This window comes from Aegilops tauschii, chromosome 1 (genome assembly GCF_002575655.3).
Source record: "Aegilops tauschii subsp. strangulata cultivar AL8/78 chromosome 1, Aet v6.0, whole genome shotgun sequence".
Classification (NCBI taxonomy): domain Eukaryota; kingdom Viridiplantae; phylum Streptophyta; class Magnoliopsida; order Poales; family Poaceae; genus Aegilops; species Aegilops tauschii.
Window position 1 is genome coordinate 73,308,250 of NC_053035.3, and position 26,423 is coordinate 73,334,672.

The 26,423-nt window shown below is 44.8% G+C and overlaps 1 long non-coding RNA gene across 5 annotated transcripts; it reads right to left on the minus strand.

Moving 5' to 3' along the window:
- Window positions 1–13,000: 13,000 nt before the first annotated feature.
- On the minus strand, window positions 13,001–17,306 carry LOC109740007 (uncharacterized). Of its 5 annotated transcripts, XR_002227174.4 has the most exons (6): window positions 16,866–17,290; window positions 16,242–16,375; window positions 15,601–15,720; window positions 14,919–15,116; window positions 13,505–13,603; window positions 13,001–13,348 (listed from the first exon to the last, which is right to left on the minus strand). It is a non-coding gene; the product is annotated as an uncharacterized lncRNA (long non-coding RNA). The 5 variants fall into 5 exon arrangements; XR_002227172.4 differs by lacking the exon at window positions 13,505–13,603 and having other exon boundaries at window positions 17,097–17,306; XR_005767885.3 differs by lacking the exon at window positions 13,505–13,603 and having other exon boundaries at window positions 16,246–16,375; window positions 17,097–17,304.
- Window positions 17,307–26,423: the final 9,117 nt, after the last annotated feature.

Genomic DNA, 26,423 nt, shown 5'->3' on the forward strand with positions numbered 1-26,423 from the left:
GGCCTCTTAAAAGCCCGTGATTTGATTCGCACAATCATGGGCCGGGGTCCATTTCGGGCTGCTGCCCGCCCGTGAGCTGTTCGGCACGTTTCAGGCCCAACCTACTTCTCAGCCTCCTAAAAGCCCATTGAGTTTTCTTGCGAAAAGAGGGCCGGGGGTTACTCGGCCTATTAAAGGCCCGAATCTACTAGTGGGCCAGTTTGATGAGGCCCATGATGCGGATCATACATCGTGATTGCATGACGGCCCGATTATGTACCATAATTTTACGGTTTGGCCGGTTTACTGCGAAGACAGGATATATATACAGTAAAATAACTGCAGCATCGTGAATAAGAAAAAACCTAGACTATACAATAAAGAAATTACGGCATATTACATCCACTGGGCATCAAAGTTCGCCACTATGATAATAAAGCACAAGCAGACAGCAGATTACATACACTGGGCATCAAAGATCGCCACCAGTGCAAATAAACACGCCGACAAAATAATATACAAAACCGACATCACTTCAATAGAGTTCAAGAAAGATTAGCCCTGCTGGCGAGCTACAGCGCAACCACCTGAGCAAGATGATGAGACTGCGCTTGTTCAACACTTATATCTTCCTCACTCTGAAAGATAAACAAGCAAACAGATGACAGGTTTTGCACATAAAAGTATCAGTGCTGACAATTCATCACATTTCTTACTGACAAATAAAGTGACACATTTTAAAATTGCATTAACACAATATGGTATTGTTCGGGTCAAGACATGGCGGGAAATGACATTGTGAAGGAGTTGGCAGCTTCACGACACCACTGGATTATAGATCAAGAACTCATAAGTATCAATGGTTAGTGTGCTGTCAATTTATCCCATTTCAGATTGGCAAATAAAGAGACGGTTTAAATAATAGTAGAATGATATGACATTGTTCATAGTTAAGACATTGCAGAATATGACATTGTGTTGTAGTGGGTAGGTTCACCACACCACTGCATTACAGATGAAGAACAGAAGCATACATGCAGTGCAAAAGAAGATCACTTGCTCTGTATAGTTTAATTTACATGGTATGAAGAAGGAACTTGGTTGTACAACTGAAAACTTAAATTGAGAAGGACAAACTTTTGTTTATGAACTACATAATAAACTTTAAACATGCAATTTGATGCAAACACCAAAAATAAACAGTTCTTGCAGTCATGCCTAACCAAATATACACAACAAAGTTTGAAGGCTTGAGAAGGACAAACTTACATTACTGGTGAAGACAGGCTCTATAAAGCCCTTGTCCATGCTGATGGGGGGGCAATTCAAGAAGTTTACCACAGAATCTTCTTCATAAGCATTGCCTTTATTCTACATTTTGTTAAGAGTAAATATAGATGTGATAATATATGAAAAAATGGAGAATATTTAAGATAAGATGAAGAGTGATGCTACATAACCAAGTAGCTATAAATGTATGTGCAGCGATACAGGCAAAAGGCACAGCCAAGAGCAATGCACAGCTAAACTTCTTCAGTACCAACCTTATGGTAAGAGTAAATATAGATCTGATGTGTAGAAAATGGAGGGCAAAGGAAAATAAGCTGCAGAGTGATGGTACATGAACAACTACCTGTCAATATAAGTACACTGATAAAGGACAGCATGTACTTACAAGAACAATGCAGAGCTAAAAAAATCATTGGCATTGGATATATTCTACACTAATGTAACCATTCATACAGATCAGATAATTTGGAGCGAACAATTGATAAGCAAGCTATCATGCATACTGCGGTCACATAATGAACAAGGTATGTATGCAAGTACAGTGATACAGGACAACAGGTACTAATAAGAGCAAAGCAGCGGGCAGCATATTTGCGATATCCTGTCGTTCTTTTCAAACCGGAATTCTTCTTCGAGCAGATTTCCTGCAAAAAAGATCCGTAAGGCACATGCGGAAAAGTAGAAGTTCAAATTGTCATTTGATTTCATAGACAGTACCTCATCCTGGGAACGAGACCAGTGCATAACAAGGTTTTTCCATTCAATGTCTTCTAAATTTAGCACAGGAGACTTCACCGGAAAGTCGTTTATAGACTTGCCATCAAAGTGTGATTTCCTCAGGTAACACCGATACTGCTGCAATGCTTCCTTGAAAAGCACAAGCAAGCTTTGCTCGTCATGACTATCCAGATTGACCCTCACCTAGTTAAAACAATGTAATGTAAATCATTGATGTGTTCGATCAGCAGAAAACAGGAAAATAATAACCATGAATAATAGCACTTACACGTAAGTTGGACAGGAAGATGTGAAAATGGTGTTTGTCTTCACTATAATCTTCCCATGATGGGAATATATGCACGTAGTCCCTAACAACATTGAAAGCATTGTCTTTTAAACTGGGAATAAATGGAATGGGGTTCCAATCTGCGGGAATTGGCCGTCTCTGCAGTTGGGATAGGTCTTCGGCCGGTGGACTTGTTGTACTTTTTGCTGGAGTGGGATTTTTCTGTGGTACAGCTGGTGCTATGGCAAATGAAATTGGTATACCTTTTACTGGAGTGCAGGTCCTGTGTGGTGGGGCTAGTGGTGTGGCCAGTGAAGTATGGGTACAGTCTGCTGGAGTCGGTCCTACGTTTAGTGTCACTGGTTGTACAGCCAATATAAGTGGGGCGCTGTCTGATTTCTCCGGCACCACCACGTTTTTCAAGGACTTTGCTGGTGCTCCTTCAGGTTCGGCAATCACCCTCTTCCTTTTTGATGTCTGATGCACAAGAACATCATTTGAGTGGAAAAACATGGTATGATGACAGATGGAATATGTATTGATAATGGATGGGCATGGCATCTCGAGTTATATGATGAGTAAACTAAGCAGATGGCGGTGCAACAAAGTAGAAGAAATGCAAGACAACATATGCAAGATACGCGCAATCAATAAAACCTTGCCAAATTAGAACAGGCACCTTGATGGGTGAACAGGACAGGCCATCTGCCTTTGACTCCTCGAGGTTAGAATAGTCATTAGGATGATATTTTGAACAAGAATCAACAAGTGGGGAGCGTATGAGTTTCATTGCTTCCAGAATGGCACTCAATGCCTTGGTGCTAATTTTGTAAGTCATTGCAGTGTTCCACAATATTCTTCTGATGCGCGGATTCTGGTATTCACTGTAATTGCGTATAATATCTGAGAACCATGAAAACATAAATAGTTGTGAGATTATCTTTGTAATGCAGATGATATTCTAATATAGGGGCACCCCTGTAAACACTTGTGTGCTATCACTGGATTCTGATGAGAGAGCTCATGTGTGCTGTAATATGGTGCGTGCATTTATATAATCTGGCACAAGTACACAAAAAAAATAGGCTCCAGAAGTAAGGATAGCTGGCAGATGATAGGTTCATAATATACTATATAGAGAGTTTATTGCCAAACCATGATAACAAGACCACACAACAACTAGGCAGATCATAGTGTACATGACAGGGGTACACCATAACCACGATATATAAATCGGGAAAGTGGAACCGGCTTGAAAATACGGTGTTGTATTGCCGCTAGTAATTGAAAGCCTATCGATCACGTACAGGCCAGCTCTATCAGTTGTTGACTGCAGATGTCCCTGCGCCCCTTCCTGACAAGGAACATACTGTACGTACTAAATACAGAATAAATAAAGAGGAACATGTTAAAGAACAGAAGAGGAAGCATATTCTTGAGGTTCCACTTCATTGCATACAATGTTGGTTGCCCACTCATGATGAATCACAACGCCCAAAGAAATGCAATTCCATGTTGTCTCTCTATATGTGGCAATTTTGAACAAGAGTCATTAGGATCATATTCTGAACAAGAATCAACAGGTGGGGAGCGTATGAGTTTCATTGCATCCAGAATGGCACTCAATGCCTTGGTGCCAATTTTGTAAGTCATTGCAGTGTTTAGCTTCAAGAGTGGACTGCTGCTAGTGCGACACAAAGCAGCTACACAGATCATAGTGTAGATATAACGGGGAAAACCGTAAGCATCAGAGTAAAATCAGCAAAGTGGAACTTGCTGGAATATATGTGCTAGTATTGCCAGTACGGCTAGAAAGGCTTCGGATACCAGCTCTCTTCAAGTGAAGGTGCGGTACTGTTAATATCAGTGTTACTCTCAAAGGCGACACAGCTCCCCGCATTTCCTTGCTATTCTTATAGGATTCAAGTGGGCAGGCCACTACAAATCCTATTCCTATGTTTACAAGATCCTACGAATCAAATAGGCTCAAAGTGTCCATCACAACCGACCGTATAGACCTCTACACTGCAAATGTCCCTGCTCATCTTCAGTACAAGGAACATACTGTACTACTATCATACTCCCTCCGTTCCAAAATATAAGTCTTGGTAGAGATTTCCACTATGGATCACACACAGATGTATCCAGATACATTTTAGAGTGTAGATTCACTCATTTTGCTCCATATGTAGTCCATGGTGGAATCTATACAAAGACTTGTATTTAGGAACGGAGAGAGTGCATATTAAAGAAGAACGGAAGAGGAACATGGTAAAGAAGAGCAAGCAGATTTTGGATAATGAAATGTTGGTTGCGCAGTGCCCACACATGATGAACCAGAGCGCATTAAGAATGCAACTCCCAGCTGTCTCTCGACCATTTCAGGCGGTTGGATGAAGATCCTACGTCTCCTAACCCATCTTCTTCCTTGTCTCTGATTCTTCCCATACAGAACACCGCACGGGCTGCCGGCCGGACCACCGGCCCCCGCCGCCTGTGTTCCTCTGCCACCCCCACCCCCCACCCCTGCCCCAACCCCCACCCACGTCGAGTTTTCTTCATTCGGCGAGTCCCCACAACCACCCGAGCCCCTTCGTTCGCACCGGCGAACTCCGGCGAGCTCTGAAAAATCGACTGACCCAATTTTGAAATTTAGTCTACTGTGATTTAACTAGTGTGGAATATAAAAGGGGAAAACCATAAGCATTGGGAGTATAGTGTTGAGCGTGCCATGGCGGATCTGAAGGTGCAAACCGGACAAAGGCAACTTCGCAACCAAGACAAGAAATCAGAGTAAAGCAGTGGCGATCTATTTTCCTGCTGCGATAAATAAGTTGAGCAGATACGAAAGAGTACCACCTCTGGTGCGGCGCCGTGTACGCATCTGCTGAGAATTTGACGGTGCTGCGGTAGCGATGGCTGTCGGCGGCATGGAAGCAGATCTAGGAGGGTAGCCGGTGGCGGCGGGGCGCGGTGGACGAGATGGTTGTAGGAGCGGCGCCTGCAAGGTGGACGACGGCGGGGATGAAGCGAGAGGACGGGATGCAAGGATCCCGATCTGAAGCCGTGGATGAGAGAGGTCGATCTCTTGTAATGGACGGCGGCGTCGGGTTATCAGCTCCGGCATGGTGGAGGAGGACGGCGGTGGATGGGGTGGCGGACGGCGGCGGACGGAGGAGGGTGGGGTGGAGAGGGTGTTTTGGCGCCCACGGAGTACGAATGGGGAAAAGGGAGGTAGAGAGGAAGGGGGGAATCATGTATTCAGGGCGCGCTTGTCTCAAATGTGAGGAAATTTACAAACTTAGCCCCCGTTTCAAATTTCTACTACATCACAGCAACATTAGTCGGTTGGGGATAGGACGGTAATCTCGCATACACCGAATATTTGCCGATGAGAGTTTGTTTTTGGCGCCCACCGTGTATGAATATGAATCGGGGAGGGAGTCGATTTTGGCCGAGGACACACTGTGTTTTGGCGCCCACCGTGTATGAATCCGGGTGAGAGGCGGTTACGTCACATTTGGGTGAAATTACAAACCTACCCCTATCGAAACCTATAGAAATCCAGCAGATAGGCTTTGCGTGGTAGGGATAGGCAGTAGTGATTTCCATCTCGCAGATTTTGGTTTCGGGCGGTTACTGCGACTTTCCCCGCTTCGTTCAAATTTTGCAGAGTGCACATTTACCGTGCCAACTCAATTCGAATCCCGTTTGTATTCTATTTTTTTCGGGCGGGATCCATTTTCAATTGGAATTACATTCTATATACATCATTTTTTTATATATACTTTCAAAAGCACAACACCATTTATACATAAATATGGTTTACAAATGGCATGATCTCAGATTCATAAGGTTGTATCCATCAATTTGGATTTTTCAAATATTTGAAACCACTTTATGTTGAAATCCAATGTATGCATTCCTCGCTAACTGTCTCCAATTAATGTGTGTTTCATGCGGGTTTTTTTTTACTTCTCAAACATGTATAATGTGTTTCACACACGCAACATATAGTGTAATCCCGTTTAGACATTAATTGCATATAAACCATGCATTGTTTGTAATTGAAGAATCTATGGATCACCAATATTGATAAACTATATAACATTACACGTGTGCCCAAATTCAAATGAATATGCATGTTTGATACACCAATTTGCGTTATGATATTATCGATGTCGTGATCTCCAGTTTAAATATTAGAATCCCCTTTAATCCAGATATTCGTCTCATATAGCTATCACTCATGCTTATATAGGACTATCTCTCTGGACCTATACGCGTTCATCGTCTCTCAGTTATCTCTCCTGCTACCTGTATGTCGACAATGATCTTTTATCTTCGTAATACACTAACGGTACTCTCTCCCTCGACCTTCATCACTTTATCTCTCTCTAAGTATATCTCGCTCCCTGCTATGTGTCTCTAACTATGATTCTCCATGTGGAATCTCTTTCTCTCACACAAACACAAAACTTTGTCTCCCGGGGTCTCATTTCTCTCTAGTATTCCCATGTGTGCCACTCGCACACCCCTCATACAGAGATGTCTTTCACTCCTTAGATATGAGAACCTACGACTCTTCCTCTTCAATGTCTCTTTCTCACACACAAACACAAACTCTGTCTCCCAGGGTCTCATATTTCTCCATTGTTCTCTTGTATGTCGCTCACACACACCCTCTCTCCCTAGAGATATCTTGCGTTCCCTCGTATGTCTCTCTAGCTATCACTCTCGTTGTGAAATATCTTTCTCTCTCGCAGACACAAAACTCCATCTCTCTGGATCTCATTTCTCTCTGATGTCTGTTTGTATGTGACTCACATGCACCCTCTCTCTATCTCTCTCACACCCACACACATAACCCAGCCTTCTGATCCACTCGACTCCTATCTCTAACGCACACTAGCTAGCATCTTTATCTTTCTATTTATCTGTTTCTCCATCAACCTTCTTTCTCGCCCTCACTCTTGATTCCTATCACGCACACTACATATGTTTCTCTCTACATGCAGTCAAGTGCCCTCTCTCACACATATATAACTTCACCCTTTGAACCACCCGACGGTCATCTCCAACACCCAAACTAGCGGATGTCCCTCTAGCTAGCATCTCCATCTCTGTATCATCTGTAGTTTCTCCGTCAACATTTCTTTCTCGCACGGAGTCTTGCTTCCTATCACCCACACTATATATGTCTCTCCATACATATGCATTTATAGGTTGGTCTCTTTTGCACAATCGTTGCGCCTCACTCCCTCTGCTCGCCATAGATGCATGCTCCAGCCCACGCCACTATCTCTTAAAGACAAAAACACATGCTCAATTGTCGGGCCTTCTTCCCTGCATTCTCACATGCATGCATATTGTCATACCGATCCGTCTCTCCCATGTCGTTGATCTTATGACTTATGTCTTCTTTCTTTTATCTCAATCATGCGCGCGCACACACACATCCCACGTATACATGTATACCTCTCACACATGCACGTTCAAGGTCTCTATGTCTCCATACGTAGTTAATTACCCTCAATCCTAACGCCACATCGAATTGTTCTCCTCTTTTGTGCACATAACTTTCGCCTGGATGGGTAAAACACACACTCACACTTAACAATCTCGTTCTAGCTACCCCCCCCCCCCCCCCCCCGCGCCTCTCACTCTTCCCCTATATCCCCGAAACCAATAAGACCATCCCTTTGTTTAATTCCCGCCTACATGCACCATCGATATATAGTAGTCTTCCTCGGTGTCTCTCGAACAAACACGTTCTCTCGATGTCGACTCCTCTCACGCGCACACACTTTCTCTTCCCTCTCTACGGGCATTTTCTCTCTCGCACCCCATCGTTGGTGGTCGCTGCCATACACATCACCTCTCTATGATGAAGCCATGCACACTTAAATTACATCCGCCACAGAGGACCCCGCGACACACACACACACACACACGCACGCACGCACCCCCCCCCACACACACACACTAAGACTCCATCTCTCACTCTCTCTCTCTCACACACACACACACAACACACACACACACGCACGCACACCCCCCCCCCACACACACACACTAAGACTCCATCTCTCTCTCACACACACACAAACTAAGACTCCATCTCTCTCTCTCTCCTCTCTCTCTCTCACACACACACAGACACACACACCCCACACACACACTAAGACTCCATCTCACACACACATGCTCTAGGCGGAGCATTTGTTCCTACCACCCTTCATCCAACCTTACCCGTATGATAAACAATCACCTTTATTTACTTGCATAACATGGACAAATTCCACTTTACTTTAGTAGTCAGCAAACTTGTCATCTGTACCCTTATAAAAAATGAGTTGGCGGTGATGGTGTGCCTGCCATCTTGTAATACAGACCGTATGATCTATATCTGAGGATAGAAAGCAAACTATGATAATTCTACAAAAGATACCCGCACCTCTCTCCACATCATTATCTCCCGCAACCTCATTGCTCAGCAATTAAAAAAGGAATAAGTCTCTGGAACAATCTAGCATGCATGGTGGCCGCTGCCGCCTGCCGGCGCCGTCCATCCCCATGCCTCCGCCCATTCCGACCACCAGTCACCACCATGCTCCACTCCTCCTCGCCTTGTCTCTCATCTTTCATTTTTTCGATGACATTCTCGAGATACCAGTTTTCCGATAAAATTCTCGAGATATCATTAGTTTTTACACATGGGATTACTCCTGCATGGGTCAATCACAACAGGTGTTCTGTAAAAAAAATGCATATTGATGTTCCATGCAATGCACGAGAATCTTGCTTGTAATTATATAACGCAAATCACGAGCAGGAAGTGACATTTTTTTGACACAACCACGTTAACATGGCCACGTAAATCACTAGCTAAAGTAAATACCATTATACTTATATCTCGATGCAAAAGGTTGAGTACATGTCCGAAGAGTAGAGTCGCACACATGCACTCTGTCTCTCAGAATCTCTCTCACACACACACCAGTTACGTGACGCCCACTTAAGCAGACATGTATGTTACAATTTGTGCACCCGCGGGTACACGTGATGCTGCGCATTTATTTAAGCCGGAAGGCGAACCCAAACAGTAGCTGCATTCATTCCCCTCCCGCCGCCTCTTCTCTGGTCGCCGTCGCCCGGTAGCCATGGGCCGGCCGAAGGTAACAACATACGCCATACTCCCGCCGGAGCGGCGCTTTAATATGGAAATTTTAGTGGTCATGCATGCATCTTTTTGTGCTAGCACTCCTATATAAGGGTTGACCGGTCGCTTCCTGCGGACGTGCGCGGGCGGTGGAAGAGGAAGGAGAAGGGAAGCGGGCTGTGGAGTAACGTTTTTTACCATAATTTCTTAGGAAACTGAGTGCAATAATTGAGTAGTTTTGCAAATTACCAGTACTACACCTGAAACGGTTCAAAACCTATACTCCCTTGCCAGCGCGCGCTTCCCGCGTGAAACGGTCAGCGTCGCCCTGGAGCGTCAATGCCGCATTAATGCCCGGCCAGAGCGGAGGCGACCTCTCACTGGCGCCGGCTTTGAAGTGGCGCGATGGCCGAGAGAGCGTCGCTTCCCGGTGCACGCGACTGCTCCGCGTCGAGACTGACCATAGGCCCTGTTTGGATCCATGGGTTAGAGTTAGTTTGAGCTAGTTGGGGCTCAAATAGTCTTAAAATATCCAAGCATGAGGGTTTAAATTGGAGCAAGTTGCACCGAACCCACCAAAAAAAACTATCCCACCCAAGAGGTGCTAACTGGAGATAGTTCTCATTGGGACCACTGAAAAATCACTTTTCTCTCTCCATGAAGTGCATTTATTGTCAATCTAACCCTGTCACCCAAACACCTCTTTGCCTACAGTTAGCAGGGTTAGTCATGAGTTAGTCTAACCTCTAGCTAAGTTAGAGTATCAAATAGGAGCAGTATAGGACATGCAAGTTGCTCAAAGCATACAGGCAAATTCGTACGTGAAAGGATTTTTTTTCTTTTTGAAAACGGAACGTGAAAGGATTTTTTTTAGAATGCTCTTGGCATGTCGCTAACATGTGATAGTTAACCAACCTCAATAGACGGCAGAAACGCCAGCCCGCCGCACTTTGATAGAGACGAGGAGGGAGAAGCGAGACAGGCTGCTGGATTACTAGAGATAGGTGTCGCACGGAAGCCAAGAAATATGGTGATAGCGTGGGTTAGCCATGTACTAGTATGATGTAACTATATTGGGCTGCCGTGTTTCGTACTCTTCCAGTCCACTCTGGAGATGATTGGTTAATTTTATATCGCTGAATAATATTAAATATTATGAGTGCAGACGCTCCACCACAAGGTCCCTTGCTCCTTCTCAGTCGTCCGGAATCTATGTTTTTGCACTCTATTTTTTTTACGTGAGCTTTGTTCATCCTTTTGCCAACACACGAGACATCTAGCATCAAGGTGCACGTGTTATGCAAGGATCGTTCCATCTATATGAAGAACATGTGGGACTGAAACTACGAGACGGATATGTACCCAGGAGTGGACGTACGAACCTGAGTAATGTAGCGTAGTAAGTGAAGTAGAAAGGCACAAATGGTATGAACATGCGTGGCATATAGGGTGTGTTTGGTTGCGTTCTCGTCTCAGCATAGTTGTTCCCTCTTCATGCATGCTCAACTCAACACCCCTCTTCATGCATGCTCTCTTCATGCATGCTTCTAGTGTATTTGTGCTAAACTAGTGTGGACTCATGCACCCTCCATACACTCTACCAAACACCCAAAAGTAGGTCGAGAAGGGAACTCTTGGGCGGCATTTGTCTCTTACTACGTACTACCACTCAATGTTGTACGTGCAATGCACGGTGATGTTATGGAGTACGTGCCTAAGTACTCTACTACTACTATATTAGTTGGAGGCACATATTAACTTTTATATTTGTTTACGTGTATGCCCCGAGACCTTCCAACTAGACGTGTCTTTCTCTCCAGGTCGCACTTTGTATCGTTCATACCACTAAGTACTACTACGTGTGGTCTCCGACCCAGAAGTGGAAGAAGTGGAGACGCTCTACCACGCTGTTTTTTTTACGCTCGGCTCTACCACGTTGTTCATGTCCCACTCCTTTCGCTGACGTGTGGGACATCCAGCATGTGCCGTGTTTGGCACCCTTCGTCGTAAGAGTTGAAACGCTAGCATTCATCAGAAATAAAAAATAATTATAAATCGGCAGTGATACTATTTTTTTGCGAACCAATCAGTAGTGATACTATACCACGCGGTTTCCTTGCTCCTCGATATCGGAAAGAATACTTCCGTTCGCCAACATGTGGGACGTCGACCATCCTGGTCCACTTGCCATGCACACAGAACTCCACACGATTTCCTTGCTCCTCGATATCGGAAAGAATACTTCCGTTCGCCAACATGTGGGACGTCGCGCCGCAGTAACAATGACTAATGAGCCGTCAAATCACAGGCCCACTTCCCACTTTGAAGTTGCTCGGGCCGCAGTAACATGATCCTGATTTCAGGTGAAAAGCTCAGTTCTGTCACTGGCCATCTTCTCATTTCCGGCATGCAGAGTGAGTAAAATATTTGAATAAATGATTTCCAATTTATAGAATGGCAAATATTTTCTTCTTTTTTAATATGCTCTGCAACAATTGGAAATTACAGATGACTAGTAGAGTGCCCGTGCATTGCCACATGCCAACAAATGAATTAACTACTGATTTCAGGTGAAAAGCTCAGTTCTGTCACTGGCCATCTTCTCAATTCCGGCATGCAGAGTGAGTAAAATATTTGAATAAATGATTTCCAATTCATAGAATTGCAAATATTTTCTTCTTTTTTAATATGCTCTGCAACAATTGGAAATTACAGATGACTAGTAGAGTGCCCGTGCATTGCCACGGGCCAACAAATGAATTAACTAAAAAACGCTCTCACCTCACTTTATATATAAAGCAACGGCCAACATACACGCAACCGCATACAACACGCCGCCACCACACACAATACACAACACACATCCAAGGTAAGATGCAAGGGTGCCGAGGAATAGCAACACCCCTGCCACCAAGCACACTACAAATGGACCAAAAAGAACTGCTGGAGTCGACTGAGCCCTTCATCATGAGCTATGCACCACGAAGATGTGAAGCTGGACATCGATGAAACATATACTCAAAAGCGGTGCCTACAAGGATACGCCACGCCCAATCCTGGGGATCAGTTTTTCACCCAGAGCGACAAGAAGGACAAAGAGTGACTGCCATGGAGCCTTCAAGAAGGTAATGACGCCCGCCGACACTGCTCCTGTCGGCCTAGAAAAAATTGGACAAGTTATGCACCCCAACGCTCACACATCTTCGCTGAACCAGGGTACCGCCAGATGCCAAAGCAGCTGCAACACCAACGCCATGCTACGGCAAACACCAATGACCATGCCACCCACATGGCCATAGCAGCCAGCCGGCACCGAGAGGCATGCTCACATAAGAATATGAACAAGAGAAAGTATTTGACAAGCATTGCTCACAGCAGAATGTAAAATTTATAAGATCTAAACGGATAACCCTAGCATTGCACATTTAAGCTTGCGTCGTAACATATCACAGATAGAGTAGGAAACTTGGTAAACTCAGTTAGTAGTCCTTTCTGTTGCTTACTTGTCAGTGCTTATTTCGAAGGAAAGCTGAAGAAATATGGGTAAACATCCACTAAATCAATTAGGGAACATGTGACTCAAGGCATATAACACAGTTACACAAACAGGTTCAGCAAACATTATTGGTTTACCAAAGTCCATCAGGAAACATGTTCAACAAAGAAAAACAGAAAAGCAAGTCATCTTGTAGAGAAGTAGAAGTCAACCACAGAAATTTCTAATCTTCTATAAAGCACTTGCGCAGTCAAATACAGAATAATGGAATCTCAGTTTACCTACTTAAAAACCACTTGATATGAGAGGAAACTTTTCTACAAAGTAATCTTGCAGAACAAGCTCCAGAAGTTGCCAATACTCCATCATGACTTGGATGATTTTTCGAATCCAGAATTAATGGCTTCTAATGCATCTGAAAAGGTAGAATACAGCTGAATCAGTTCACTCTTGCCCACGTCATTAACATGTATTAAGGAATACTGCAAAATCTAGACCAGAATGGAGAAACTAATTACAAACAGGAAAAAAGAAGTATTCCATGGATAGGCAAAATCTCTGTCGATCATACATGTATGACAAGCAGAAGTAACGGCTATACGTTGCCGGTTGAATCCACCCACAGCATAAATAAAGATATACCAAGTAGTTTCATTCTCTGACACAAAATCTGCAGAATAGTTTGTCATGAGGTTTCTAACTATGATTGATAAACATAAACAGAGGATGAGCACATATAAACAGAGGTTTATTAGGCCGGATTCTACTAACTGCATCGCCAACACGGGGATGATGCACGGCTGTCAGCTGCGAAAGATGCCAAAGCGCACAAATAAAAGAGGCCACTGAGCCCAACCCGTGACCCAGCACCAAACAATGCACACGGACGAAAAGATGGCTTCCGAGTCCAGCCGTGACCCAGCACCGATAAGTGCGCACAGACCAAAACAAATGCAGTGAAAAGATCCCCTACGAGGGCACAGTCGTAAAAAAATAGCGCAATTGCATCCCCTGGGTTGGCACGTGCTATACATTAGCACCGGACTTTTTGTTCAAATTCCTTTTTTTAAGATTTTTCCAACACAACACCTCTTGTATCCTTGCCATGTCAGTTGTCGCTCATCAATTGAACAACTCCAGCACCGCCACCGTCGCTGGGATGCAGCTCTAACAGCAAAAACCGGAAGCCAACCATGGCGACTAGCATGTCTGGCTGCGGCGGCCATGGAGAGGAGCGCTCGAAGCTAGCCATGGTGTTCACTCGCAGCTGCCGTGAGGTTCATGAGCCATATCCGGACCTCCCACAGCAATCAGAATCGAGAAAAATTTCAGTAACATATTGCTGTCTCTGGATTCAGAAATGCCTAAAGCAAGAATTACATCGAACTTCAAATAAGAAACACGGACTTCCCTTATTCAAAATGAAAGTAATTTCCAACGGAAATAACAGCCCTACAAATTCAAATAAGAAACACCAAGGAAAAAAAGCCTGCCTATGAAACGGCCCTGTTCCGTTCCTCGGAGTCTGCCTATGCTCTCCGCGCTCTTGCCCTTCGCCAGATTAGATCAATGTTCAGCATCAGTAATAGTACGGCAGCAGAATTTTAACTTGCCTAAAATAAAGTCTACTGCTTGGTGAGAAAATGTAGCAAATGAAACCTCAAGCAGATTAAACATTTACTACAGTACATGGACTTCTCGTAACCACAGAATTACCAGGCCATCAGTAACAGCTCGGTAGAACATGAGAAAATGTCAAAGACAAGGATCACCATTTTCAGAAAATATAAACAGTGAGCATATTACAGAAGTTAGAAGTAATGTAAACAGATAGCATACAGCTAGCTCTACTGGCACCAACTAGGATAATTACTGATGCTTCACATTCACTTCCATGTCAATCACTTAAGTGGAGATAAAACTGAAAACTTCCTTGCTATAACAACCACAACATATTAAAAAAAATGAGCGATGCAGCACTATACCTACTAAGAAAATCCATCAACACGCACACAGTTATCAGATTCCGACACAATATATATGTATCCCACATGACTGAGTTACATGTGTGGATGTGCTTCCATACAGCCAGCAATCAAGACATCCTCATGTCCATTAAGCAAGACAGGACTTGCACAATGGTTGAATATGAAAGATATCCTCGTGAAAATATCTCTCGTGGCCTGCAGTGAGAAAATAGAACAAATTATCCAACTGCACAGCATATTCCTATTCTTGTCTAGCTATTAAAATGTAAAACAGAAAATAATTATCAGGTGTTCATAGTCTAAAATCTGTTGCTTATAGTACTATTTACCTGTATCAACATGTACTGATAAAATGCCATGGATATTTGCACAGCTATCAAGCAAAACAGCATCATATATAACTTCCATATTTGCACAGCTATCAACTAAAGCAGCATTATATATCAACCCAGCGTTTTTTTAAGAATCTTCGACTAACAGAAATAATTCTTTAGGATAGTGCTAACCAGATCTCTGTAGCGAAATAATAAGAGCCTGAGTCATGTCCAAATTATCACAATCAGAGAAACAACATTATCCTTTTTGCTTACTAGTTTCATTATATATGCAAAACATATGGATAAGCAACCTGGAAATATTCGCGCACTCATCATGATGGCAAAGAAGTAGTGATCTTTACCTTGATCAAACAAGGAGAGCAGTTACTTCATTTGCTAATCCTATTCCATTCTAGCCGGTGCATGCAGAGTCAAATTCCAACTAATAGTATCATCATTTTAAGATCTGTAACCTCCTCTTACTGCACATACAACAACGAGTTCAGATATATTACAACACAAGTGGTATGCATTGCTCGTAGTTAACAGTAGCATTGCTCACATAGGAATATGAACAAGAGAAAGTATTTGACAAGCATTGCTCACAGCAGAATGTAAAATTTATAAGATCTAAACGCATAACCCTAGCATTGCACATTTAAGCTTGGGTCGTAACATATCACCGATAGAGTAGGAAACTTGGTAAACTCAGTTAGTAGCCCTTTTCGTTGCTTACTTGGCACTGCTTATTTCGAAGGAAAGCTGAAGAAATATGGGTAAACATCCACTAAATCAATTAGGGAACATGTGACTCACGGCATATAACACAAAACAGGTTCAACAAATATTATTGGTTTACCAAAGTCCATCAGGAAACATGTGCAACAAAGAAAAACAGAAAAGCAAGTCATCTTGCAGAGAAGTAGAAGTCAACCACAGAAATTTCTAACCTTCTGTAAAGCACTTGCGCAGTCAAATACAGAATAATAGAATCTCAGTTTACCTACTTAAAAACCACTTGATATGAGAGGAAACTTTTCTACAAAGTAATCTTGCAGAATAAGCTCCAGAAGCTGCCAATACTCCATCATGACTTGGATGATTTTTCGAATCCAGAATTAATGGCTTCTAATGCATCTGAAAAGGTAGAATACAGCTGAATCAGTTCACTCTTGCCCACGTCATTAACACATATTAAGGAATACTGCAAAATCTAGACGAGAATGGAGAAACTAATTACAAACAGGAAAAAAGAAGTATTCCATGGATAGGCAAAATCTCTGTCGATCATACATGTATGACAAGCAGAAGTAATGGCTATACGTTGCCGGTTGAATCGACCCACAGCATAAATAAAGATTAGTTTCATTCTCTGACAAAAGATCTGCAGAATAGTTTGTCATGAGGTTTCTAACTATGATTGATAAACATAAACAGAGGATAAGCACACATGAATTTTTCCTGAGTTGTGTAGAAAAAAGGCCTTTAAAGACAATAATGAAGAGAGTACCATTACATAATTGATTTATATTTCCGTTTTTCCTCTCCAACTAGCCAGGTTGGGCATAAACCGTGGAATTGATAACAAAATAAATGAGAAGATTCAGAGTCTGGGTGCAGCGGCGACCTGGGTGTCGCGTGACGCAATGGTGCGAGGCCGCGGCAGAAAGCGATGGTGCGAGGCGGCGGCAGCGGGACGCGGTGGTGTAAGGCTGCGTCGGCGGAACGCCGTGGTGCTGCCTAGGCCGCGGCGGCAGGGCTGTTGGCGACGGCTATGCTATTGGCGGTGCCTAGGGCTTCCTCGCTGCTCCGCCGTTGCCGCTCCGAGGGAATGACGGGAGCAGGGAGGCTAACTGACCTAGGTGGAGAAAAAGGAGGACCCAGCGACGACGACGGCGGCGGCGGCCAAGCTGTTGGCGGCGGCGACGACGACGCGCACGAAGAGGTGCTACATCCGCCATGAGTAGCAGGAGCTCGGGGACGATGCGAGTCTCCGCCCACAGACAGAGCGGAGGAGGGAGAGAGTGGAAGGGGAACGGGCCTCGGGCCGGTGCGGGACGAGAAATCCACCGGGCAGATTAGTACCATACCGAAAGTTTAATCAGGACGTGACCCGTTTATTAGGCCGAATACTACTAACCATATCGCCAACACGGGATGATGCACGGCTGTTAGCTACGAAAGATGTCAAAGTGCACAAATAAAAGAGGCAACTGAGCCCAACCCGTGACCCAGCACCGATAAGTGCGCACGGACCAAAAATAAATGCAGTGAAAAGATCCCCTATAAGGGCACAGTCGTAAAAAATAGCGCAATTGCATCCCCTGGGTTGGCACGTGCTAGACATTAGCACTTGGCTTTTTGTTCAAATTCCCATTTTTAAGTTTTTCCCAGCAAGAAAACATGTCAATGGGCACTTGAACAACTCTAGCACCACCACTTTCGTCGGGATGCAGCTCTAACAACAAAAGTCAGAAGCCAACCATGGTGACGAGCGTGCCTGTCAATATTCCGCCGAAGGAATCGTCAAAGCGATGCTTGAGGAGGTGGTGGCAGCGGATACAAGTTTGTTGTTCGGAAAAAACAGCACGGTCGCCCGAGGGCAATGTTGACGTTGAGCCCCCGAGCTCCATGGACGATTCTTCCATGATCATGATAGAGATCGGAGTTGATGTTGACGAAGGCCCTCGTCCGAACATGATGATCGGAGGTAGGGCACAGTCCTTGGTTAAGCCAAGGTGGCCAATCGAGCCGGCGACAAAAGATGCCGACATCGACCATAAAGCTCGGCTCCGATGCGTAGATCGCGCCGGAGACGATCTGAATTTCCATCGCCCCGTGGCGACCGCCAGCAGGCTCTCAATGAAAGCACCAATGTCGATTCAATATCCGGCGTATCTCGTAGTAGGGGTCCTAAGCTAGGCGTCTGGGAGCGATGGTAACATGGACACAGGGTTTTACCCAGTTTCTGGCTCTCTTGATGAGATAATACCCTACATGCTGCTTTTGATTGTATTCATATGGGTGTAGTACAGAGTATATGTATCTACCACGAGATTGTAGTAATGAATAGGAGATTGTCTATTGACTAGCCTGGCCTCGGTTTATATATGCACCGTAGGCCTAGGGTTTAGAGGAGTCCTTGTCTTGGGCGCCAAAGTCTTGTAGAATCCTCCTTGTATGCGGCATGGGCTGTCCGAACTGGCCCAATAGTGAACCGCCATGGGGGTCCTCGGCCCGATCCAGTTGGCCGGGAGACGACGTGGTGAGTACCCCCCTAGTCCAGGACACCGTCAGTAGCCCCCTGAACCGGTCTTCAAGTTGGGGACGCTCCAACGCCGGACTATGTCCAAGCTCCAACGCCGGACTATGTCCGAGGTGTCATAGATCACCTTGGTTCAAAAAAGTGTTAGCCGAGCTTAATGCCGGAAATGCTCTCTAAGGAGCCAGCCACTTGCATCCGAGGTATATGCCGAACTGCTTCCGAGGTGGCTCAGCACCTCGGTCACGAGCTGATTGTTTGCGAATTTTATTTCCGATTCGTATAAATTTATTTGCTGACGAGATGTATTGCCAGTAGCCCTCAAGGTGTCTATCGGCCTAAAATCCCAGATGCACCTGAAGGAAAACATAAAACTGCTGATCCTGGTAGCCCCTGAGACCCAGGTCGTGAAATCGGCCTGAGGATCAACTCCTAGCTCGGCAGCATACATAGAAATAGAAACGCAATGTAATATATTAGAGGTAATAGTGATGGGAGGACGGGCCCCTGAGAGAGGGTCGTGAGAAGTCGCCGTGATATATCAGCTTGATGCCGGATAAGTCCCATATGGTACTTATTATCGTCGGAAGACGCGCTTGTCCATAGTTTGGTTATGCCGAACACTGAGGACTTTGAATTTTCTGCATTAAATAGGCAATGCAGTAGCCCCCGAGACACTGGTCGGGTGGCGACACCAGATTAGGGGATATTTGAAATTGTGTGTCACAAACAAAGTTTTGACAAGGAAGTTTTCACAAACAACTTTTTGCCAAAAAAAGTATAATGCTTGGTCGAACCGAACAAAATTTAAAATTGAAAATTCTGAGCATAAAAGCGACTTAGCTGGTTAATGTGCTCAGTGTCGATGCATGGCCCGAGCATACGGTGGGACAAGGTCCCAGTCCCCAAGCCGGTCCCGAGGTGGCGGAGCGAAGAGCTCGGCACTCCGAAGTGGCGACATAGCACGGTCAATGCAGGCCCGCAGTGTGACGCCAAAGTCCCCGGCGTGGGTTAATGAAGTGATAACGAAGCCCTCGGTCCAGCCGAGGTGACGTGGTACGTCGGTACGCAGAGGTGACAGCGCTGCCCAATCCGGATCCTTTATCTGTGCACAGAAAATAGTGCAAGCCGGAGATAATAAGAATAATAATAAAATTAAAAAATGTTGCATAATTAATAATTTATGCAAAGTGAGTAATAAAAGACATATGGCATGTGTGCTGAACACGTCGGTATGGCAACACGACCAACAAGGTGATCACGCGAGCCGATTTACGCCGGTTGGGACGACGGCGTCGGCTTGTCTAAGAGAACACATGACGTAGTCGAAGTCCATTACCGAACCACCATGTGACCGTCGTTAATGTGGCCACCATTTGATAGACCTGCGTATAGATGATGGAACAAACCAGAGTAATAATTCCTTGGGAAAAATAAATCCAAACAAGCAAAAATTACTAGGATCAATAGCACCTAGTTTATTTGTTGTAGCAATTCGAAGAAAGGTGACTCCCAAAATTGGGACTCGATCCGCACACCCATTGCCTGATGGGCGATAAAGCGACGGCATGGCGATGCTGGAAAGGTTGGCTTGCCGAGGTGAAGCCCTCGGTCCAGCTAACGTGACGAAGCTGGTCGGCTGGTGACGCCGAAGTCACCGGAGTATGTTGATGAAGAAATAGCCAAGTCCCCGGTCCAGCCGAGGTGACGGAGCAGGTCGGTGAGGAGACGTTGCAGCTGCCATGTCAGCCGAGGTGTTGAAGCAGGTCGGCGTGATGGACACCGGCTTGAAGAAGCAACAGTGTGGCCATGCTGACGCAGGTCGTGACTTGTGACGCGGTCAATGCCGGCTTGATGAAGTGACCATGCGGTGATGCCGGTGTGCCCGCTCCGTGTAATCCGTGGGGCAGCGATGTTGGTGATGATTTATCCTTCGCGATGCCGAACTCTTGTTCGGCTTGTTGGGATGATGATCGAAGAAGTTGAGCTCGGCTCAACAAAGCGGCGACATGTCTAGCGCAAGTCGGCAGCCGTGGAGCAATATTGCCGGACTGGTTGACACCAGCGTGGTGAAGATTACCTCGGAGGAGGCTTAAAATTTTATGGCTACGTGTTTAAAAACAACGCACAATACCCTAGAAAAAAATTCCTTCAAAAGGGTTGTCCAATATTCCGTTCATGAAGAAACATGAACTCGGGCCGGATTCGTATTCGCGCAGAAAATAGATCCGAAAATTGGTCCACTCATCGGAAGGTTCCCGGAGTTTGAACCGTCGGATCAAGCTAAAATTTGGAGGAGTGGTAGGTATGGGAATTCCGTAGTAGATGAATGGTTGGATCTTCCAAAGGATCTCCGAGCTGGGCTCTGGAGACCACGCCCTACACTCGTCCAGATTCCCGTCCAGATTTGACAGGGCTCCGGTATATCATAGATTGCCAGAGATTCCTCCATCGGAACTCGACAAAATTTGGCATGGTTGTTGTACACTTAATTCCGCACAATTCCACCGAAGGAATCGTCAAAGCGATGCTCGAGGAGGTGGTGGCAGCGGATACAAGTTTGCTGTTCGGAAAAAACAGCACGGTCGCCCGAGGGCAATGTTGACATTGAGCCCCTGAGCTCCATGGATGATTCTTCCATGATCATGATAGAGATCGGAGTTGATGTTGACGAAGGCCCTCGTCCGAACATGATGATCGGAGGTAGGGCACGGTCCTTGGTTAAGCCAAGGTGGCCAGTCGAGCCGGCGACAAAAGGTGCCGACATCGACCATAAAGCTCGGTTCCGATGCGTAGATCGCGCCGGAGACGATCCGAATTCCCATCGCCCCGTGGCGACCGCCAGCAGGCTCTCAATGAAAGCACCAATGTCGATTCAATATCCGGCGTATCTCGTAGTAGGGGTCCTAAGCTAGGCGTCTGGGAGCGATGGTAACATGGACACAGGGTTTTACCCAGCTTCGGGCTCTCTTGATGAGATAATACCCTACATGCTGCTTTTGACTGTATTCATATGGGTGTAGTAAAGAGTATATGTATCTACCACGAGATTGTAGTAATGAATATGAGATTGTCTATTGACTAGCCTGGCCTTGGTTTATATATGCACCGTAGGCCTAGGGTTTAGAGGAGTCCTTGTCTTGGGCGCCAAGACTTGTAGAATCCTCCTTGTATGCGGCATGGGCTGTCCGAACTGGCCCAATAGTGAACCGTCATGGGGGTCCTCGGCCCGATCCAGTTGGTCGGGAGACGACGTGGTGAGTACCCCCTAGTCCAGGACACCGTCAGGCATGGAGAGGAGCGCTCGAAGCCAGCCATGGCGTCCGCTTGCAACTGCCGAAGGTTGCTTGCAGCTGCCAGGGCGCGTCACACGACCAACTTTTTGGTGCCCCTCCTCGTCGTATTTTTCCGCGAGGAAGAAGAAAAGGGGATGAGAGGGAAATCAAACATTCTATGAAAGAGCGGGAGTTCAAACAGAGTAAGATTGCTAGATTGTAAAACAGGGTAGCTCAGTGTCTTGTGAATTATGCATGGACAGCTCGAAGCACTGTTTGTTGGTTGCATAGAGCTCCATATTATGTTCAAGATCTTGTAATAGCTGATTGTAACCCTGTTGAATTGAAATAAAAAAACCTTGATTTCAGGAGGATGAGCAGCGGAGGAGATGGAGATGTGTTGCTACAACAACGAGAGAGATATTTCACAGGGTGGGAAAGAGATAAAGATAAGAAGGGCGGTGCTAGCCCCCACAAGAACGTGAGTGCAAGGTGGAATGCCAAGACACTAGCAACCGTCTCTCGTGCGTGCGATTTAGCCAGGTCGGACGCGTCGCGTGCATCCGGCTCAAAGTTGGGCCGGCCGGCCGTATTCAAACGTTTCCTTTTTAAATATATCAATAAACTGTCTGACTATCTCTTTACATTGCTTGCCCAAGCACTGCCATACAATGTACACAAATCGGATTCCACGTGAAGCGGTGATGATACAGGACAGAACCATGCAGACACTTACCAGTATCACACTCATGTCGTTACACACGCACGCGTCGAGTGCCGAGACACACCAAGACGAACACACTCACCAACGAAGGGCATGATTCCACGAGATAGCTAGTCTCTGACCTGCATTCTGATCTTGGGGATAAAGCTCTCATCGTCATGCCCATCAGGTTCAGAGATGTAGGTGTTGGTCGTTCTGTCGTCGTCCTTGATGAAACAATAGGCAGGCACCTGCCATTCTGGGTCCACCGGCACCGTTTCTAGCATGAAGCTTGCTACCTCTTGAGCACTGCGTTGGTTTTCCTTGAAGAGGAAATGGTGATGCAGTAAAGTAGCGTAAGTATTTCCCTCAGTTTTTGAGAACCAAGGTATCAATCCAGTAGGAGACCACGCTCGAGTCACACGCACCTACACAAACAAATAAGAACCTCGCAACCAACGCGATAAAGGGGTTGTCAATCCCTTCACGGTCACTTACGAGAGTGAGATCTGATAGAGATGATAAGATAATATTTTTGGTATTTTTATGGTAAAGAGTAAAAGTAAAGAAAGCAAAATAAACGGCGCCAGAAATAGCTAGTTGTTGGGAGATTAATATGATGGAAAATAGACCCGGGGGCCATAGGTTTCACTAGTGGCTTCTCTCAAGATAGCATAAATATTACGGTGGGTAAACGAATTAGTGTCGAGCAATTGATAGAATTGAGCATAGTTATGAGAATATCTAGGTATGATCATGTATATAGGCATCACGTCCGTGACAAGTAGACCGAAACGATTCTGCATCTACTACTATTACTCCACACATCGACTGCTATCCACCATGCATCTAGAGTATTAAGTTCATAAGAACAGAGTAACGCTTTAAGCAAGATGACATGATGTAGAGGGACAAACTCATGCAATATGATATAAACCCCATCTTTTTATCCTCGATGGCAACAATACAATACGTGCCTTGCTGCCCCTGCTGTCACTGGGAAAGGACACCGCAAGATTGAACCCAAAGCTAAGCACTTCTCCCATTGCAAGAAAGATCAATCTAGTAGGCCAAACCAAACTGATAATTCGAAGAGACTTGCAAAGATAACCAATCATACATAAAAGAATTCAGAGAAGATTCAAATATTGTTCATAGATAATCTTGATCATAAACCCACAATTCATCGGATCTCGACAAACACACCGCAAAAGAAGAGTTACATCAAATAGATCTCTAAGAGAATCGAGGAGAACTTTGTATTGAGATCCAAAGAGAGAGAAGAAGCCATCTAGCTAATAACTATGGACCCGAAGGTCTGAGGTAAACTACTCACTAATACGTCCATTTTGCATCATGCTTTTATATCGTTATTTATTGCATTATGGGCTGTTATTACACATTATGTCACAATACTTATGCCTACTCTCTCTTATTTTACAAGGTTTACATAAGGAGGGAGAATGCCGGCAGCTGGAATTCTGGGCTGGAAAAGGAGCAAATATTAGAGACCTATTCTGCACAACTCCAAAAGTCCTGAAACTCCACGAAAGTTATTTTTGGAAATAATAAAAAATACTGGAAGAAGAATCCACGTCAGGGGGCCTCCAGCTGGCCACGAGGGTGGGGGGCGCGCCCTACCCCCTGGGCGCGCCCCCCTGCCTCGTGGGCCCCCTGTTGGCCGTCCGGTGCCCATCTTCTGCTATATGAAGTCTTTCGTCCGAAGAAAAATAATAAGCAAGCTTTCGGGACGAGACTCCGCCGCCACGAGGCGGAACCAATCTAGGGCTCCGGCAGAGCTGTTCTGCCGGGGACACTTCCCTCCGGGAGGGGGAAATCATCGCCATCGTCATCACCAACGCTCCTCTCATCGGGAGAGGGCAATCTCCATCAACATCCTCACCAACACCATCTCCTCTCAAACCCTAGTTCATCTCTTGTATCCAATTCTTGTCTCCAAGTCCGGGATTGGTACCTGTAGGTTGCTAGTAGTGTTGATTACTCCTTGTAGTTGATGCTAGTTGGTTTATTTGGTGGAAGATCATATGTTCAGATCCTTTATGCATATTAATACTCCTCTGATTATGAACATGAATATGCTTTGTGAGTAGTTAGGTTTGTTCCTGAGGACATGGGAGAAGTCTTGCTATTAGTAGTCATGTGAATTTCGTATTCGTTCGATATTTTGATGAGATGCCTGTTGTCTCTCCTCTAGTGGTGTTATGTGAACGTCAACTACATGACACTTCACCATTATTCGGGCCTAGAGGAAGGCATTGGGAAGTAATAAGTACATGATGGGTTGCTAGAGTGACAGAAGCTTAAACCCTAGTTTATGCGTTGCTTCGTAAGGGGCTGATTTGGATCCATATGTTTCATGCTATGGTTAGGTTTACCTTAATACTTCTTTTGTAGTTGCGGATGCTTGCAATAGGGGTTAATCATAAGTGGGATGCTTGTCCAAGTAAGGGCAGCACCCAAGCACCGGTCCACCCACATATCAAATTATCAAAGTACCGAACGCGAATCATATGAACGTGATGAAAACTAGCTTGACGATAATTCCCATGTGTCCTCGGGAGCGCTTTTCTCTATATAAGAGTTTGTCCAGGCTTGTCCTTCGCTACAAAAAGGATTGGACCACTTTGCTGCACTTTATTTACTTTTGTTACTAGTTGCTCATTACAAATTATCTTGTCACAAAACTATCTATTACCTATAATTTCAGTGCTTGCAGAGAATACCTTGCTGAAAACCGCTTATCATTTTCTTCTGCTCCTCGTTGGGTTCGACACTCTTACTTATCGAAAGGACTATGATAGATCCCTATACTTGTGGGTCATCAAGACTCTTTTCTGGCGTCGTTGCCGGGGAGTGAAGCGCCTTTGGTAGGTGGAATTTGGTAAGGAAAAATTTATATAGTGTACTGAAATTTACTGTCACTTGTTACTATGGAAAGTAATCCTCTGAGGGGCTTTTTTGGGGTATCTTCACCCCGACCAGTAGAGCAAAGAGTTGCTCCTCAACCTACTTAACCTATTGAAAATAAAAATGTCTACTTTGAGATTCCTTCGGGTATGATAGAAAAACTGCTAGCTAATCCTTTTGCAGGAGACGGAACAAAGCATCCTGATGAGCACCTAATATATGTGGATGAAGTTTGTGGATTATTTAAGCTTGCAGGTGTGCCCGATGGTGTTATTAAGAAGAAGGTATTCCCTTTATCTTTGAAGGGAGATGCATTGACATGGTATAGGCTATGTGATGATATGGGATCATGGAACTACAAACGATTGAAATTGGAATTTCATCAGAAGTTTTATCCTATGCATCTTGTTCATCGTGATCGCAATTATATATATAATTTTTGGCCTCGTGAAGGAGAAAGCATCGCTCAAGCTTGGGGGAGGCTTAAATCAATGTTATATTCATGCCCCAATCATGAGCTCCCAAGAGAAATAATTATTCAAAAAATTTATGCTCGGCTTTCTGATAACAATCGCACCATGCTCGATACTTCTTGTGCTGGCTCTTTTATGATGAAGACTATTGAATTCAAATGGGATTTATTGGAAAGAATTAAACACAACTCTGAAGATTGGGATCTCGACGAAGGTAAGGAGTCAGGTATGACACCTAAGTTTGATTGTGTTAATTTTTTTATGGATACCGATGTTTTCCGTAAATTTAGCACTAAATATGGACTTGACTCTGAGATAGTAGCTTCTTTTTGTGAATCTTTTGCTACTCATGTTGATCTCCCCAAGGAGAAGTGGTTTAAATATCATCCTCCCATAGAAGTAAAAGTAGCTACACCTATTAAAGTTGAAGAAAAGACTATCACTTATAATGATCCTATTGTTCCTACTGCTTATGTTGAGAAACTACCTTTTCCTGTTAGGATAAAAGATCATGCTAAAGCTTCAACTGTGGTTCGTAAAAGCA